We start from the raw sequence: 18,536 nt of genomic DNA on the forward strand, positions 1-18,536 counted from the left end.
AATAAGCGATTTTCATCTCCTCTAAACCTTGCCCCTCGAATCTTAAACCTGTGCCCCCCCCCCGGCCAAGTAATTGACCCCTCAACCCTGGGGAAAAGTCTCTGACCATCCACCCTGTCTATGGTTTCGTATGTTTTGTTTTGCCCCTCATGATTTTGTAATTGGGGGAAAGTCAAAAAAAAATAATTGGGTGGCTGTAAATTTTTTGTTTATAAAGTGGAGTCAGGCTGCATTGGGAGAGGCCAGCTGGCAAGTGGGTCATGCCAGCCCCAGTTGGTAGCTGGTGTAACAGGTTAATGGTTCCCCCCTCCCCACTCTCACACTGTGAGTGAGTGTTTCGCCCGGGCGCTATTGGGCGCGGCACCGGCCGGCGCAGCCTCGTTGTCGCGCGGGGCTGGCGGGGGAAGCGCGGCGCCGCCATATTGTTGGGAGTCGGAGTGTCTCCAGCGCCGAGTCCGGCGGCTCGGACTTTAAAAGGGAAGAGAGGAGGGTCACACACACACACAAAAAAAACCACACATCTGAAACAGCAACAAAAAGAGGAAAAAGGACTAACCAACACGAGAAAAGATAATAGACGCGGGGGAGAAAAAAAAATAGCCCCTCACATCCCCCCCACCCCTCCCTTCACCCACCCCGAAAGGCAAACAATTCCTCACAGAGACACAGACAGAGAGAAAAGCAAGAGCCCGCTCCCAGCAATCAGGCCAGGTAAGCGGGCGGTCTTCATGGCTGTAGTTCTCAGTTTTTTTGGGGGGGTGGGGGAGGGGGGTCAGTACTGCCCCCTGATGGGCGGGGGGGAGGGGGGGTCGGTACTGCCCCCTGATGGGTGGGGGGGGGAGGGGGGTCAGTACTGCCCCCTGATGGGCGGGGGGGAGGGGGGGTCGGTACTGCCCCCTGATGGGTGGGGGAGGGGGGTCGGTACTGCCCCTGATGGGTGGGGGAGGGGGGTCGGTACTGCCCCTGATGGGTGGGGAGGGGGGTGATACTGCCCCAGATGGGTTGGGGGGGGGGGGGTGGTACTGCCCCTGATGGGTGGGAGGGGGGGTTGATACTGCCCCAGATGGGTTGGGGGGGGGGGGGTGGTATTGCCCCTGATGGGTGGGGAGGGGGGTTAGTACTGTCCCTGATGTGAGGAGGGTTGGTACTGCCCCCTGATGGGGGAGGAAGGGGGGGTTAGTACTGCCCGCTGAGGGGACGGGGATTAGTACTGCCCCCTGATGGAAGGGAGGGGGTTGGTCATCCAATATAATAACCCCTTGTATTGAGGGGGTATTTATGATAACCTCACATGTACTGGGAGGGGATATTTGTGATAACCCCCCATGTACCGGGAGGGGGTATTTGTGATAACCCCCATGTACCGGGAGGGGGTATTTGTGATAACTTCTCGTACCGACGAGGGACATTTGACCCCTAATGTACCGGGGAGGTGATATTTCTGATAACTCCTTATGTACCGGGAGGGGTATTTGTGATAACCCCACATGTACCGGGAAGGGTTATTTCCGATAACCGCACAAGTACCGAAGGGGTTATTTGTGTACATAACCCTTATGTACCGGGGAGGGAATATTTGTGATAACTCCACATCTACCTGGAGAGGTTATTTGTGATAAACCCTTCATGCACCAGGGATGGAGTATTTGTGATGGCTTCGCATGTACTGGGGAGGGGTTATTTGTGGTAAAGGGACGATCCTTCAAAACAGAGATGAGGAATTTCTTCAGCCAAAGGGTGGTGAATCTGTGGAACTCTTTGCCGCAGAAGGCTGTGGAGGCCAAATCACTGAGTGTCTTTAAGACAGATATAGATAGGTTCTTGATTAATAGGGGGATATGGGGAGAAGGCAGGAGAAGGGGGATGAGAAAAATATCAACCATGATTGAATAGCAGAACAGAATCAATGGACCGGGTGGCCTTATTCTGCTCCTATATCTTACGAGAGGGTGTATTTGTGGTAACCCCTTGCGTACAGGGGGTATTTGTGTTAATCTCTCACGTACCGGGGAGAGATATTTGTGTTAATCTCTCATACACCGGGGAGGGGTATTTGCCATAACTCTTCATGTACCGGGGTGGGGGGGGGTATTTGTGGTAACCCCTCATCATAACCATACTGGGAGAAGAGGGAATTTGTGATTGCCCCTTGTATTGAGGGCGAGATGGTTCTCAGGGTACTCTGAGATGTGGGTGCATATTAATTTAATAGCTTCCCCTTTTTGACGATCAAGAGGTGATTGTAATAGCCCCACTTCCTGACGATAAGATGTCGGCAGTTTATAGTAATATGACCCCCATATCTTTCCTTGAGAATGGCCTCCCATTCTTCTGATTGGAGAATTCAGTCTTTTCTTGAGGGTGGTGTGCGAAGTAGAAGGCAACCCCAATTGTTGGACCAGCCAACACCGGCCCCAACAATACATCAATACTTCATAATTCAACTGAAGCTTAGGCTTGTTCCTGTTTGGAAGTTTAGACTGCCATCCATTGAGCGGGAAAAGGAAAAGCAAACTATGGTCTTTCATGTTGATGTAGAGTGGCGGAGCAACAAGAAGAGTTGTTTGTATTTTGTGATCTGAAGTTGAGATTTAAAGAAAATACTTTCACGGAGAAATTGTTTTCTTAGTGGTAAAAGTCAAAATGCAATAGTCTGTCAAAGATGTGTTTTTAAAAATTGTATTGACCTATGATCTGTGAATTAACCCGCAACAGTCAGTGAGCTCAAAACCTTTCAGGGTTTGAGAGATTTTGGAACAGTGAGTGAGGAATCTTTTGAAATAGTGGGAAGGGCTGGTTTAGCTCACTGAGCTAAATCGCTGGCTTTTAAAGCAGGCCAAAATCGGTTTGATTCCCGTACCAGCCTCCCCGGACAGGCGCCGGAATGTGGCGACTAGGGGCTTTTCACAGTAAATTCATTGAAGCCTACTTGTGACACTAAGCGATTTTCATTTCATTTCAAGGGGTTGGGTATAAACACCTTAACGGAAACCAGTGCAGAATGTTGACCTCTGGATGGATTTGCAGAGGACTGGCATAAATTTTTGAGTATTTTGTTGATTGTAATTTTCTCTTTACTTGTGTTTCAAGGTGGTCTCTTTAAAGTAAGAGGAACATGTTTTTGTCTCCAAAGGTATCTAAAGAAATTCTAGTGCAGTTCTCCTCTGACTAGCCTTGTTGCCTTTGCGTTATCCAGGTCAGGCACAGTGATGAACATGCTAATTCTTTGTCTCTGTAAGTTACTTAGTTCACATTATTGATAATTCTGATTATTTTACTGCAAAATTTGACTTCAAATTCACAGCAGCAGATTGCAAGTTATGTAGGAAAGGGGAATTGAACTGCTGGTGTCAATGTTCCAGCTAACACAGTTGAAATGGTTGTTATGGGGAGGGGCTGGACATCTATATATATATCTATATATATATATATTTATCAAAGATTGATAAATAGGTTTCTGTTGAATATGTTGACTCTGAAGGTGGATTTCTTAATTTAAAAGGTAGAGGTTATCTTCATGCACAAGTGAATAGTGAGCCACTAATGAGTAAACATAAGAATAAATTCTGAAAAGGTAAAACAACTCAATACTGGAAATATGCAGCAAGACTGTCAGTGTCTTAAAAGATAAACTATAAATATCTCCACTCTGAAACATGAACCTGCTGTTTCAATTCTGATGGACTTTGTATTTCTGGCATTTTTTATTTGACCCTCTGGTAAGCTTGAGTCTGCTTTCTGTGCTGGCAGTTAACCCCCAATTTATGGAGAAATTGGTCCCTTGAAGTGACTGAGAGGGTTCGTGAGGGTAATGCAGTTGATGTTGTTTTTAATAAAGTGCCATGTAACAGACTTGTAAAGAAATTTGAAGCCCATGAGCAGTGCAAATATGAAATTGGGACAAAAAGCAGAGATGACCATTATGTCGTGCTTTTGATGGCCACTAGGTGTCTCAAAGTTCACGGTGAATGAAGTAATGTATGGAATGCAGCACAGCAAGCTCCCACAATCAGTTAAATGATAACCAGATAATGTTTTTTTGTGATGTCAATTGATGGGTAAATATTGGCCAGGTCACTGAAGATAACTCCCCAGATCTTTTCCAAAATATTGCTATGGGATCTATTACATCTACCCCCGAGGGCAGATGGGGCCTCAGTTTAACATCTTTACTGAATGAAATGAAGGCACTCTGACAATGCAGCAATCCCTCAGTGCTGCACTGGTGTGGCTTTTTGTACTCAAGCCCTTGAGTGGGACTTGAACCTGGAGCTTTGTGACTCATGGGAGTGCAACCAACTGAACCGCAGCTGACTTATGGTAAGTGGTTAATTTTCAGACCAGAAGGAATCATGACACCGATATCCCCCAAATGTTGGCATTGGAAATATTGCCCTTCAGTAAAGGGGATAATTTCAAAGTTTGCAGATGACGAGAAGCTCTGAAACGTGGTAAGCGATGAGTGAGGAAGGACAATACTTGGTTTAGAGGTTGTACAGCGAAGGTTCACCAGATTGGTACCTGGGATGAGAGGGTTGTCCTATGATGAGAAGTTGAGTAAATTGGGCCTATACTTTCTGGAGTTTAGAACAATGAGAAGTAATCTCTCTGAAACATTCTGAAGAAGCTTTACATGGTAGATGCTGAGCTATTGTTTCCACTGGCTGGGAAATCTGGAACATGGGCCACAGCCTCAGGACAAAGGAACAATCATTTAAGACTTGAGATGAGGAGGAATCTTTTCACTCAAATGGTTGTGAATCTTTGGAATTCTCTGCCCTAAAAGTTTGTTGGTGCTCCATTGTTGAATATATTTAAGGCTGAGATAGATAGATTTTTGTGGAATCAAGGGATGTGAATAGTGGGAGGGAAAAGTGCAGAATCTCAGCCATGATAGTATTTAATGGCGGACCAGGCTCTTTACCTATTTCTTATGTTCTTAAGATACTAACAGACTTCAGAAGAGCCTAGATAAACCGGTGAAATGGACAGATATGTGGCTGATGAAATTTAATGCAGGGAAGTGTGACTAGGACTATTTTAATAAGAAAAATGGAGCGAGGCAGCAGTAACTAAATGGCACAATTTTAAATGGGGAGCAGGAAGAGAACTGGGAGTGCATGTACACAACTCTTTGAAAGTATCAAGGGCACTGAAAAAATTGTTTAAAAGGATCCTGGGCTATGTTAAGAGCCATAGTGTACAAAGGCAAGGATAGTGTACTAAACCTTTATGAAACACTGGCTTAGCCTCAGTTGGATTGTTGTGACCAATCCTGGACACCACACTTTAGGAAGGATGTCAGAGCCGTAGCGATGATGCGGAGGAGATTTATGAGAATTTTACCAAGCATGAAAAGCTTTGATTAAATAAATAAACTAGAGAAACTGTGGTTGTTCTCCTTAGAACAAAAAAGGTTGAGAGGGATTTGATAATGGTTGGTAACTCGAGAACATGGACTTGCCGAACTTGGCAAAAAGAATCCGAGGCAGCATGAGGATTTTTTAAAAATACAATATATTATGATCTGGAATCCACTGCCTGGAAGCAGATTCAATAATAACTTTCAAAAGAGAATTAGATAAATACTTGGATGGTATAGGGAAAGAGAAGGGCGGCACAGTGGTTGGCTCTCACTGCACGATGCACCTGTGTTCAATTCTGACCCCGTGTCTGCGTAGGTTTCTTCTGGGTGTTCCGGTTTCCTCCCATAGTCAAAGATGTGCAGGTTAGGTGGATGGGCCATGCTAAACTGCCCGTTGGCGTCCAAAAGATTAAAGGTGGGGTTACGGGAATGGGGACTTGGGCCTAGGTACGGTGCTCTTTCGGAGGTTCGGTGCAGACTTGATGAGCCGAATGGTCTAGCTCCACACTACTGATTTTATGAGAAGGGAGATTTGGACTAATTGGGCTACTCTTTCAAAGAGACTGCACTTTCAAAGATGCAGCATAATGGCTGAATGATAGCTCCAGCATTATATTGCTCTCTGCATTTGCCAACTTCCTTAAATGTTTTAGTACCAATCTCCAATTTGTGTGTTTTTAAACTCTGGAGAACTTGTAAATCTCCGCAGTGGCCTGCTATCTGTGGACTTGCGGCTGGCGTGGTGATTCATTCTGGGTTTGTTAGCAATAGTTTCCTCGCTAGTTTGTGGAAATATTTGTCAGTACTACTTTCAGTGGATGGCTTCATAGTGATCATTTCTCTTAATGCCACATCTCTTAAATTATGTTTTTTAAAATGTTTTTTTTGTGTTGCAATGATGAGTACCTTCAGATGAGTGGTAGACATTTGAATGCACTGTTGCGTTGTATTTTAACAAGCTGGAGAGGATGAAATCCCACAGATTGGTATGCAAAATGGATGATATAAGTCATAATTGGCTTGATTTATTGATTAAATTTGCAGTGTGCTGGGGAACAACGAATAATATTTTGAAATTTCACTTGGGTTGTGTAAAATGTAGGATTTTTATCATGCTTGCTGCAGTGATGCTTAAGAATGTAGCTTTTGAATACAATAGTTTTTTTGGAGGGAAATACATTAAATAGAAATTAAATATGGCATTGAAATGATTAATATTTGGACTAATTTATTTCATTTTTGTGAAAATTTTAAAAACATGCTTCAATTTAAAAAAAAAATAATGTTTTTTATTGAGTTTTCATATTTTATATTGAACAAATTATTAGAGAGAGGGAAAAAAAACACGCAAAAATTAACATGTATATTTACAGGTAAGCATCGTAATAACAACTGTGGCCGCCCCCTTTAGCCGGCTTACATATTTTACATTCCCCATATGGCCGAGGCACATGTTATAGGGCATTTATTACAGTTCGGTTTTGGGCCTTAGCTAGCCATCAAACCCCCATAACGAACACGTAGCCCCCCCCCCCCCCCCCCCCGGGCTACGTTCCCCCCCGATTCCCGTCCATTTTCCCCCTGATTCTTGGCCACCCGACTATTCTTCCTCTTGTACGTTGGCCACAAACAGGACCCGAACAATTGCATGAATGGCTCCCACGTTCTGTGTAAGCCGTCGTCCGACCCTCGTATGGCGAATTTGATTTTCTCCATTGGAGAGATTCCGAGAGGTCGGACAGCCAGTCTGCAGCTCTGGGCTGGCTGCTGACCGCCAGCCAACAGGAGTCTAACGGCGGGCGATCAGGGAGGCAAAGGCAAGGGCGTCCGCCCTCCTCCCAGGAATAGATCTGGCTGGTCTGAAACCCCAAAGACCGCCACTATCAGGCATGGCTCCACCATCACCCCCCACCAATTTGGACATAGCCTCGAAGAAGGCTGTCCGGTACTCCACAAGTCTGGGGCAAGACCAGAACATGTGGGCGGGGTTGGTCGGGCCTCTTGCACCCTTCACATCTGTCCTCCACCTCCGGGAAGAACCTACTCATACGGTTCTTGTTAAGTGGCTCTATGTACCACTTTTAGGTTGCGTCAGGCTGAGCCTTGCGCATGTGGAGATGGAGTTGACCCTATGCAGTGCTTCACTCCAGAGTCCCCACCCTATCTCAATCCCCAGGTCGTCCTCCCATTTCAGTCTTGTTGCGTCCAGTACGGTGTCGTCCCTTTCTACCAGTCGGTCATACATGTCGCTACAGTTCCCTTCTCTAGGATACTTGCGTCCAGTAGGTCTTCTAGTAGTGTCTGGTCGTGGCGGTTGTGGGTACATCCTTGTCTCCTTTCGTAGGAAGTTTTTGAGCTGCAGGTACCGTAGCTCGTTCCCCCCAGCTAGCCGAAACTTCTCTGTCAGTTCGTCCAGTGTTGCGATCCTGTCGTCCATGTATAGGTCCCTGACTGTCAGTGTCCCCCTGTCTTGCCTCCACCTTTTGAAGGTGGCGTCAGTCAGTGCTGGTGTGAACCTATGGTTGTTGCAGATGGGAGCCTTGTCCGACATTTTGGTCAGGTCAAATTGCTGCCGCAGTTGGTTCCAGGATTGGAGGGTGGCTGTCACCACTGGGCTGCTGGAGTGTTTTTTGGGTGGGGATGGGAGTGCTGCCGTGGCGAGGGCCCGGAGGGAGGTCCCCATGCAGGAGGCCTCCTCCACACGCACCCACTTGGCTTCTGGCTCCTGGATCCATCCCCTTACTCGCTCGGCTGTTGCCGCCCAGTGGTAGAATTGTAGATTCGGGAGGCTAGCCCCCCCCCCCCCCCCCCCCCCCCCCCTGGATTTTGTCTTTTTTGGGATCCTAGCATTTTTACCCCCCCATACGAACGCCATGATATGTTTGTCCAGCACTTTGAAAAAGGCCTTGGGGATGTAGATCGGAATGGATCTAAACAGGAAGAGGAACCTGGGCAGTACGTTCATTTTGATCGTCTGGACTCTCCCCGCGAGGGAGAGTGGGAGTGTATTCCATCTTTGCAGGTCCTTTTTTACTTCCTCCGTCAGGCTGGTGAGGTTCCATTTGTGGATCCCTTTCCAGTCATGGGCTATTTGGATCCCCAGGTAGCGGAATTTGTGTTGGGCTTGTTTGAACGGCAGCCCCTTTAGTGCTGCCCCCCCCCTTGCGGGTGTACTGGGAAGATCTCGCTTTTGCTCATGTTGAGTTTGTAGCCCGAGAAGGCTCCAAACTCTTTCCGTCCATGCTGCTTTGTGGGTCCGAGATGTAGAGGAGCAGATCATCTGCATAGAGTGAGACTCTGTGCTCTCTGCCTCCCCTTCGGATCCCCCTCCAATTTTTTGCTGCCCTGAGCGTGATTGCTAGCGGTTCGATTGCTAGTGCGAACAGCAGCGGGGACAGTGGGCATCCTTGTCTGGTGCCCCTGTGCAGCTGGAAGTATTGGGAGTTGGTATTGTTGGTCCATACACTCGCCATGGGAGCGTTGTATAGGAGCTTTACCCAAGCGATGAACCCTGTTCCAAGCCCGAACCGCTCCAGTACCTCTATGAGGTATTTCCATTCGAAACATGCTTCAATTTTGATTTTAGAGCAGCAGTTGGGCTTTTAATTACGATGTAGTGTTTATGTGGGTAACTTAGATTTAACCATTAATCGCGTTTTAAGTAAAATTTATAATAATTTTAAATGTTATGGTGACATTCAGCAACATTTACCAATTGCAGTTGGAATTTTGGGTGTTGCTCGGAATTGAACAGGGCTGTTGCAATTTTTGTGACTACGTGTGTAATCTATGGATTAACCGACGTGCAAGTGAATTGAGCCATTCACTGATCAGAAATCTAGCAGATGACTACTTTAATTTACATGTAAGTGCTGTACATTTGAATTATCAGCCAGTAACCTTACATTGGTTAATAAATGCTAATCATTCAATGTTAACACCATTGTGCATGATTCATGTTGGAAGTGTGACACAATCTACCAGCATAAGAAAATTGATTATCACCATTTCACAAACTCATCAGTGCAATAAAACAACTAAGCAAATATTGTGCACCCTCACATAGAGGTTTTTGTTTTATGCAGATATGTGTTCTCCTTTACATCAGATCTATTAAGAATTGCTTCAGTTTTGAAGGCTGCAAAGTATAATTGCTGTAAATCCTTCGTGCAATTAAATGTCGCTATTCTTCGGGGAAGGAAGTTACATGTTAGAAGCAGGGTACAAATTTCCATCTCCACGTCAGAAGAAGCCAGTATGAAATGGTGGCTAGTAATGCTCATAATTGTTTTATTTGTTAAGAATATTAATCTAATACTAATATAAGCAGTGTAAATAACCTAACAAAATTTAGTCTGTTAAAGTCAAAGAACCAGAAAAGTTGATTTGTACTTCAAATTTAAGAGTGCGGTGTCTTTATTTCAATTCTGAAGCATGACTTCTGGAATATGACCAAGCATAATATATACAAGACCTCTTTTACAGATAGATGATGTGGCTCAGTCAACACATGTTGCCTTGGTTCAAAACTGAAAGCTGGTTGCGGCTGAAGTTTCAAAACATGCTGGTGCATAATATTTTCATGGAAGTCTTTTAAGAACAATGGGAAGGGTAAATAATGATTTTTCCTTCCCTTCCCAAAGCCTGAGGACACTGCGACCTCAGGTCAACAAAAACCAGGAGAGTACCCTGGTAATTTTGAATCATCGGCTACTTTAAATGCATTAGGGGAGCTCAACCGTCCTTGAATTCTAGGCAAAAATCTTTTGTGTGCAGTTGCAATTCCAGTTAGATTCAGCTGCAGGACTTGCGATTAAATGTCACTAAAAGAACCTATAGCACTTTTACATTGCGATAGTGATTACAGTTCAAAAGTACGTTATCGAGATTGTAAGGTGTTTTCAGGACATCCAGAAATGAAAGGCACAATCTAAATCCCAGTTCTTCCTCACCTTTCAGAGGATCGAGAGTACTTCACAGCCAATTGATTACTTTGAAATGTAGTCACCTGCTACATTGGTATGGCAGCATAGTATTTATCTTACTGGAATAGTAATCCAGAGGTCTGCATTGATGATCTGCAGACAAAGTTCAAATCTCACCATGGCAGCTGGGGCATTTGAATTCAATTAATGAATTAAATCCGGAATTAAAAGCTAGTATTAGTAATTGTGGACATAAAACCTCGATTTGCGTAAAAACCCATCTGATTTCTTAATCGCCTTGAGGGAAGGGAATCTCTCATCCTAACTTTGTTTGGCTTGTATGTGACTCCAGAACCACAGCAGTGTTGTTGACTTTTACCTGCCCTCTGAAATGATCGATCTAGTTAGGGTTGGGTAGTAAATAATGTCCTTGCTTACGGCACCCACATTTCTAGTATAATTTTGCTTAAAAATAATGTCAAGCACATCAGGCTGATTGTGTGCTGTAGCGTCTGTAAACATCCCAGGAAATAAATTACCAAATTACTGTGTTTCTTGGTGATGTTCGGTAAGGAACAAATGTTGTCCAGTGCACTTGAGAGCAATTCCCTGCTCTTCAAATTGTCATCTTATCATTCAGCGCCTCATCCTTAAACATGGCACCTCTGACAGTGGGTTATGTGCTTGAGCACTGGAGTAAGTCTTGAGCCTTCTGGCTCAAAGGCGGTAGTGGCATTTGTTAGAACACTTACTGCATTTAAATTTAGATATTTACAAAGCAAACTAAAGCTAACTAGCAATGGACCTCAATGCAAATAACTTTTTTTTTTTACCCCCATTCCTTCAATTCAATAGGGTGTCTTGGAATTTGGGAAAGTAAGTCTGAATAGAATTGGTTATTTCAGCTTCCAAAATCTGATGGCGGCTTTGATAAACAGACTGCAAATTAGATGATGACGTCAGCCTTAGTTTCTGAGTCAAATGATCATGGGTGCAAACCCCATTTCAGAAGCTTGACCACATAACCCAGGCTGGCAATTAATTGCACTGTCAGAGATGTTAAACCTGTCTGCTCTCTCAGCTGGATGTAAAAAGTCCAGGAGCACTATTCTTGGAAGAAGAAGGGGGACATTCTTCCGATGTTGAGGCCGATTTGTTCCTCTTGAACATCACTTAAAACACGTGATTGGTCATGGATTCTAATCCTTTCTGTAGCGCTTGCAATTTGGCAGCCGTTTTCCTGTGTTACAACAGTGACTATTTCAAAATTACTTAAGTGACTGTAAAATGTACTGGGATGTTTTGAAATTGTGAAAGGTGCTATCGAAATGCTAGTCTTTAAATTTGAATTTACATAGGTTTCAAAATTTAGTAATAATTGTGACTGTCATTGTGGCTGCTGTTGCTGTAGTTTCCTAAAGCAAAATCAGGTCTGTGTTCACTACATTTAAGTTGCCCTCAAATTGGTGTAAATACGATATCGCAGCCGTGACCCCGTTGGTGTGTGTTTACTTTGCAATTTAACTCTTTCAGGATTTCAAGTTTAGTGGGAAGTTGTTCAGGGAGATGGCACAGTCGGTCCTTGAGATGCAGAGAAAAAAATTAATCTACCAATTTGATAATGTACCATTCTTTAAAGATGGATTTGTGTTGAGGCGTGGCTGGTTTTTGCCATCCCTTTCCTTCTCCCACCTTTAAAGTGAGTGCATTCACTACCCTAATAAGCAGGTATGCATGGTCTGTACTGGTGGTTTCGAACTGGCTGATGGTCTGTTCTAGAATATAGAACAGCACAGCACATAACAGGCCCTTCGGCCCTCGATGTTGTGGCGAACAATGATCACCCTACTCAAACCCACGTATCCACCCTATACCCGTAACCCAACAACCCTCCTTATTTAACCCTCCTTAACCTTACTTTTTGGGACACTACGGGCAATTTGGCATGGCCAATCCCCCTAACCTGCACGTCCTCCCCCTGTGTGCGTGGGTTTCCTCCGGGTGCTCCGGTTTCCTCCCACAGTCCAAAGATGTGCGGGTTAGGTGGATTGGCCATGCTAAATTGCCCGTAGTGTCCTAATAAAAGTAAGGTTAGGGGGGGGTTGTTGGGTTACGGGTATAGGGTGGATATGTGGGTTTGAGTAGGGTGATCATGGCTCGGCACAACATTGAGGGCCGAAGGGCCTGTTCTGTGCTGTACTGTTCTATGTTCTATGTTCTATGTAACCACCCTCCTTAACCTTACTTTTTGGGACACTACGGGCAATTTAGCATGGCCAATCCCCCTAACCTGCACATCTTTGGACTGTGGGAGGAAACCGGAGCACCCGGAGGAAACCCACGCACACACGGGGAGGACGTGCAGACTTCACACAGACAGTGACCCAGCCGGGAACAGAACCTGGGACCCTGGAGCTGTGAAGCATTTATGCTAACCACCATGCTACCGTGCTGCCCGTTCTGTGGAACACTAGATTGCAGGTTCTCTTGACATAGTTGATTTGAGACCAGCTGCCACTTGATCTTCCTGGGTGCCAAGGAGAACTTGGGAATTTTGTGGGGGGGAGGGGGGGGCAACTTTGCATGAGTGCTTTTGATATTTCAATTTGAATCTCATTTTGTAACAATTTGAATTTTACATTTGCCGGAGTTTCAGGTTTTTGGATCAACTTCCTCTGCACTTCAAGATAACAATCAAGGTTTCCACCCTCAGCAGTTCACCTGTTGATTTTTCCACACATTCAGTGCAAATATTGGTGGCTGGGCAAACTGGAAAACCTAGATAGTGGAATATAGCATATGCTGGCACAGTGCAAACCCCAATTTTATTGCGATGCTTAATTTCTCTCTCCGCACCATTAAGAAATAATTGGTTTTATAACTGTCCTACTGTTGCTGAGACTATACTTGACCAAACCGTAATTTTGATTATATGCAAGTTCCATTTAGCGACGAGTTCTTTGAAGTAAAATTTGGAATATAAAGAAGGGTTTAGCATCTGGAAGAAGCAGCTGAACATCTTGGGAGTGGGGAACCTTTTTCGGAACTGGAACAACAAGCTATTATATTTTTGGATGTTGACAGGTGCACTGTTTTTCCATAATTTGCTACTTTTATTTTTTTTCAGATGTTCAGCATTTGAAGTATGTTTGTTTTTTTAATGTGTTGTCTTTCCTTAATCTGTGCTCTTTTTCTCCTGCTTATTCTTGGCACTTGCAGCATTTTTTAGGTGCAGGCATCATGGAATTGGGGAATTGCATTTTCAAGATGATTCCTTATGAGTAAAGAGCTGTCGTTAACTTAAGATGCTGTTGGCATCAAGATTAGGCAGAAAGTGCCAAAAGGTGGAAAGGTTACATAGATCAGAAAGCTGTCAGCTTGACATTTACAGTTGCTGGCCATTCTCTGCAGGGTGCCATACTGTTATGGCAAACAGTGTTACTTGAGATGAGTTGTAGGCTTTTAGTTCTGTCTTTTAGGAGTTGATTTTAGTATTTCAGCTTGGGTTTCAATTTCAAGGCATGTGAATTAAAGCGGCATTGTTTATACATATAAACTTTAATGGCACTTACTGAGCAATAGCTTCTGAAATTGCCTCTCTTTGCTAAACTTTATTTGCAAAATATGGTTGTCTTGTGTTTAGCAATGTTGCGCAATTTCTATATTGCATCAAATGATCTGGCTTGGGGCAGCACGGTGGCGCAGTAGTTTAGCCCTGTTGCCTCAGTGCCAAGGTCCCAGGTTCGATCCCGGCTCTGGGTCACTGTCCGTGTGGAGTTTGCACATTCTCCCCATGTTTGCGTGGGTTTCGCCCCCACAACCCAAAGATGTGCAGGCTAGGTGGATTGGCCATGCTAAATTGCCCCTAAATTGGAAAAAATTAATTGGGTACTCTAAGGGCAGCAGGGTAGCATGGTGGTTAGCATAAATGCTTCACAGCTCCAGGGTCCCAGGTTCGATTCCCGGCTGGGTCACTGTCTGTGTGGAGTCTGCACGTCCTCCCCCTGTGTGCGTGGGTTTCCTCCGGGTGCTCCGGTTTCCTCCCACAGTCCAAAGATGTGCGGGTTAGGTGGATTGGCCATGCTAAATTGCCCGTAGTGTCCTAATAAAAGTAAGGTTAAGGGGGGGGGGTTGTTGGGTTACGGGTATAGGGTGGATATGTGGGTTTGAGTAGGGTGATCATGGCTCGGCACGACATTGAGGGCCGAAGGGCCTGTTCTGTGCTGTACTGTTCTAAAAAAAAAATTGATTTTTTTTAAATGATCTGGTTTGAGTTCAGAGACTTATGAATCCAGAGCAGATTGGGTGATAAATTATGTAATTTTTATGTTGAATAACTTTTAAGTTAAAACTGGTTATGTGCCGCATAATGTGGCCAAATTGTAAAGAGCTCTGGGTTCCACTGCTATATTGACAACTGAAATCTTAATTTGTGTGAAATTATATAAGATGTTTCAACTATTTTTCAAAGCTACGTGGGGGGAGCATGTCTGGGGACATTTTTGAAAAGCACACCACAAGTAGAACAGGAGCAAAATATGGTGGATGCTGGAAATTTAAAATAAAAACTAAATGGTGGAAATATTCCGCATTTGTGGAGAGAAAAACACGTCGTTTAAGGTTGATATTTCATCAGAACTGCTAAAATTAAAAAATGTATCAGATTCTAAGCAAGTTCAAAGTCGCAGGGGTAGCAGGAAACAAAAGGTAAGATTTTGATTGGATGGAAGGCACAAGCGATTGAATGACGAATGGGTTCATGGTACAATGCAGAAGAGAATTGTGATGGGCTGAGTAAAGAAATAAAAAGATGCCGACAAAAGGTGTGGCTGACAGAATCATGAATAGTCATTGCTGTGAGGAGGCAAAAGTGAACTCAAAGTGAGGAAAGGGAAAGGAAATAAAATGGGAACAGAGGTAATGATTGGTGATCGTTGAACTTGGTTGAATCCAGAAACCTTTTAAGTATCTAATCAAAAGATGAGGTATTGTTCCTTGAGCTTCATTGGAACACTGCATGAGGCTGAGGCCAGCATGAGAGCAAGGTGAGAATTTAACTGATGGGTAACGGGAAGCTCAGTCATGCTTGCGCACTGAGCGGTAGTGTTGTGCAAGGTGGTCATCCAATCCGTCTGTGCTCTTTCCAGTGTAGAGCAGCATGTATTCGCAGCATCAAGTACATTATACTAAATTGAAAGAAGTGCAAGTAAATTGCTGTTTCACCTGCAAGGATTGTTTGAGGCCTTGGATGGTGAGAAGGGAGGAGGTAAAGCACCGGTTGTTGCATCTCTGGGAAGAAGAGGGCTTCTGGGATGATTGAAGAGTAGACTAGTGTCGAGGAGGGAGTGGTCGCTTCCGAAGGCTGAAAGGGAGGGGAAGGCGTATTAATGGTGGCATTATTGTCGAGGCAGTGGAAAGTGATCCATTGAATATAGGCTGGTGAAAGGTGAAGACGAGAGAACCCTGTTGTGGTTAAGTGAGGGAGGGGAAAGGGTGAGAGCAGAAGTGTGTTGAGAACTTCACAAGAAGTCGAGTTGCTCACGTAATGCAATACAAGTTGCGCCACCTGCGATTACCAAATAACAAACCAGTTATTTCTCAACTTATATTCTGATTTGAATGTTTGGTGTCGTGGGGGGTGGGGAAGTATCACATTAGTATAAACCGTTGACAAATTTGGACATGCTTGAACACTATGGATGCTGTGGCTTGCTGGATGATGTATGTTTTGGGTATTTGGCAAATTGGTAGTTTGGACATTGCATTGTGAAGATGTATTCTATGTGTTAACATTTGAAATTGTAAATGACATTTTTACCGTCCTCATGTCATTTTTGTTCCTACCAATGGATTACTGGAGGCATAAACCACTTCAGAAAATAGAGTAGACACAATTCTAAATCAAAGTAGTGCCAGTTGAGATTGCATCCTAACTATCGTCTACCTGATCATGAATCTTCTATCATTGAACCCTACTAGTATAGAGAATTAGCTACAGAGTATGCACACTAATTATTTAAGAAACTTGATTAAAGTGAGCTGTATGCTGGCATCTTTGTGCTGTTGATCTCAGTTTAGAGTATGGGTTGAGTGTCACCAAACCTACCATGAATTTTAAGATGGATTTTTGTAGCACTGCTTCCAAATTGTGGAATTAAATGTACTTTGGAGTTGATTTTCATCCCAATATGAGATTGAGATGCCAGAGGGGCTTTGTCAAGGCCATAATTTGTATTTGAGCATTTTATCCTATAAATTGGGGGGAAAGTCATGTGTAAGCGTGTATTATAAATTTAAGCAACTGCTGATGTTGGGTCAGAGCATCTATTCAAGCTGCTGCTGATGTTTCGATTTGAAACCTTGGGGCACTTTTATATAACTGGGACTCTTTCTGGGAGAATGGTGCTTAAATGGTAACCACAAATGCTGATCTTTTTGCTATACTTGTATGCTGACTTATGAAAGGTTTTCATGTTTCGTATCTGCACTTGCTGACTCTGGGCATTAACAAAAGTTGGATCCTGGACTTTTGAAGGCACCGAGTTTGCCTTCATTATGTTATAATGTGCCATTGGCTGCTGGAGTTTTCTGTGCCTGTCAGCAATGCGTTATCTATGTAAAACTGCTTTATAGGAATCACTGAAATGGTCACATTGGGCACTCTGCTCATACAATAACTAACAGTTGATGCAGTATGGATGTTTGCCCTTTGACTCTAGCATATATATTTACTGGAACACAACCATCATTACCAGCTTTTGTTCACTTTACTATTTCAGCTTAAAATTGAGCTGCCAAAGGATTATATTGTAGGGTCAACTGCCGGAAATGCCTCTCCCAAATCCTCATCTCTGTCGAGTCCTTGTTTTGACACTGCCACAAATTTCTGTTCAGGGAACATAGAATCCCTACAGTGCAGAAGGAGGCCATTAGGCCCATCGAGTATTATAATCTTTATTATTGCCATAAGTAGGCTTACATTAACACTGCAATGAAGTTACTGCGAAAATCTGCACCTGCCCTCTGAAAGAGCATCCTACCTAAGCTCAAACCCTGCACTATCCCCGTAACCCCACCAAGGGCCAATTTAGCATAACCAATTCATCTAACCTTCACATCTTTGGACTGTGGGAGGAAATAGGAGCAAACCCACACAGACACAGGGAGAATGTACCAGCACCACACACAATGGCACCCGAGGTCGGAATCGAACCCGGGCCCCCAGTGCTGTGAGGCAACAGTGCTAACCACTGTGCCACTCAATTTCTATTACTCGATTAATCAGGAATGGGAATGAATGTCTGAGATTGGCTACAAACCTTGGTGCAATTGCGGGAAGTGACAATTTCAGGCGTAATTCACCTCGTGAGATATTATCCCAAACCCCTCTCCGCACAATACCAATTCTCTTTCTCTCTCCTAATGTCCCTTGGCATTTTCATGGCACAATATTTCTGTAGAAAGAGATGAAGTAACAAAAATGGTTGGGCTACATTTGCTTCTCTCCTTCACCTCTCCCTCCCATGGCCAATCCAAACTTTCAGACCCTGATAGCGCTCACGTGACTGGAGGTGGAGGTGACCACTTGACCTGCGACCACAGTGGTCACATGGGGAACTGTCTTGCTTTTGCAACCTGACCAGACTGGGAAATCGGAACACTGGCCAAAAAAAACAGTGTCAAGTGATGTGGGAGAGACTTTCAATGGCCTTTAAGGTGCGCTTATGCAGGGACTGTCTTCCCACGATTCTGTACATATTGAAAACCGTGTCAAAACATAATGTTGTCTTATGTAGTGATTGACAATGGTTACATTTGTCAATGTACTCTGTCGATTATTCTTTTGTCTACTATGTACGTTCCCTTGGCCGCAGAAAAATACTTTTCACTGTACTTTGTTACATGTGACAATAAATATCAGTCAGTCAATCAAACATGAATCGAAAAGTGAGATTTGAGATTCACAGTTTTGTTTCAACAATGGCTGGCATAGATTACTAATTTCTCCGTGACTATCTAAACAGAAGTATGGAGTAGAAAAGCAAGGAAGCTATGACTAAACATGCATACGTCATTTGTGAGACTCCAACTGGAATAACATGTTTGGTTAAGGGCACCGCAATTTCGGATGTCAAGACTTTAAAAAGCGTGCAGAAGAGATTTACTAGAATGATACCGGGGTGAGGATAATGTGCGGATTTTGGATTAAGATTAAGAATAGATTTTATAGAAGTGCTCAAAAGAAT

At 44.0% G+C, this 18,536-nt stretch overlaps 1 protein-coding gene across 4 annotated transcripts in view; it reads left to right on the forward strand.

The window, feature by feature from the left end:
* The first annotated feature begins 372 nt into the window (after nucleotides 1–372).
* LOC119969700 (casein kinase II subunit alpha) overlaps nucleotides 373–18,536 on the forward strand; it is a 99,070-nt gene continuing 80,906 nt past the window's right edge. For 2 of the 4 annotated variants that reach the window (XM_038803691.1, XM_038803694.1), the window contains exon 1: nucleotides 373–711. The gene's annotated coding sequence lies outside the window, so the exon portion shown is untranslated. Of the gene's footprint in view, nucleotides 712–3,133; nucleotides 3,235–18,536 lie in introns of all 4 variants that reach the window. The other 2 variants (XM_038803692.1, XM_038803695.1) reach the window with 2 other exon arrangements.

This window comes from Scyliorhinus canicula, chromosome 7 (genome assembly GCF_902713615.1).
Source record: "Scyliorhinus canicula chromosome 7, sScyCan1.1, whole genome shotgun sequence".
Lineage (NCBI taxonomy): Eukaryota > Metazoa > Chordata > Chondrichthyes > Carcharhiniformes > Scyliorhinidae > Scyliorhinus > Scyliorhinus canicula.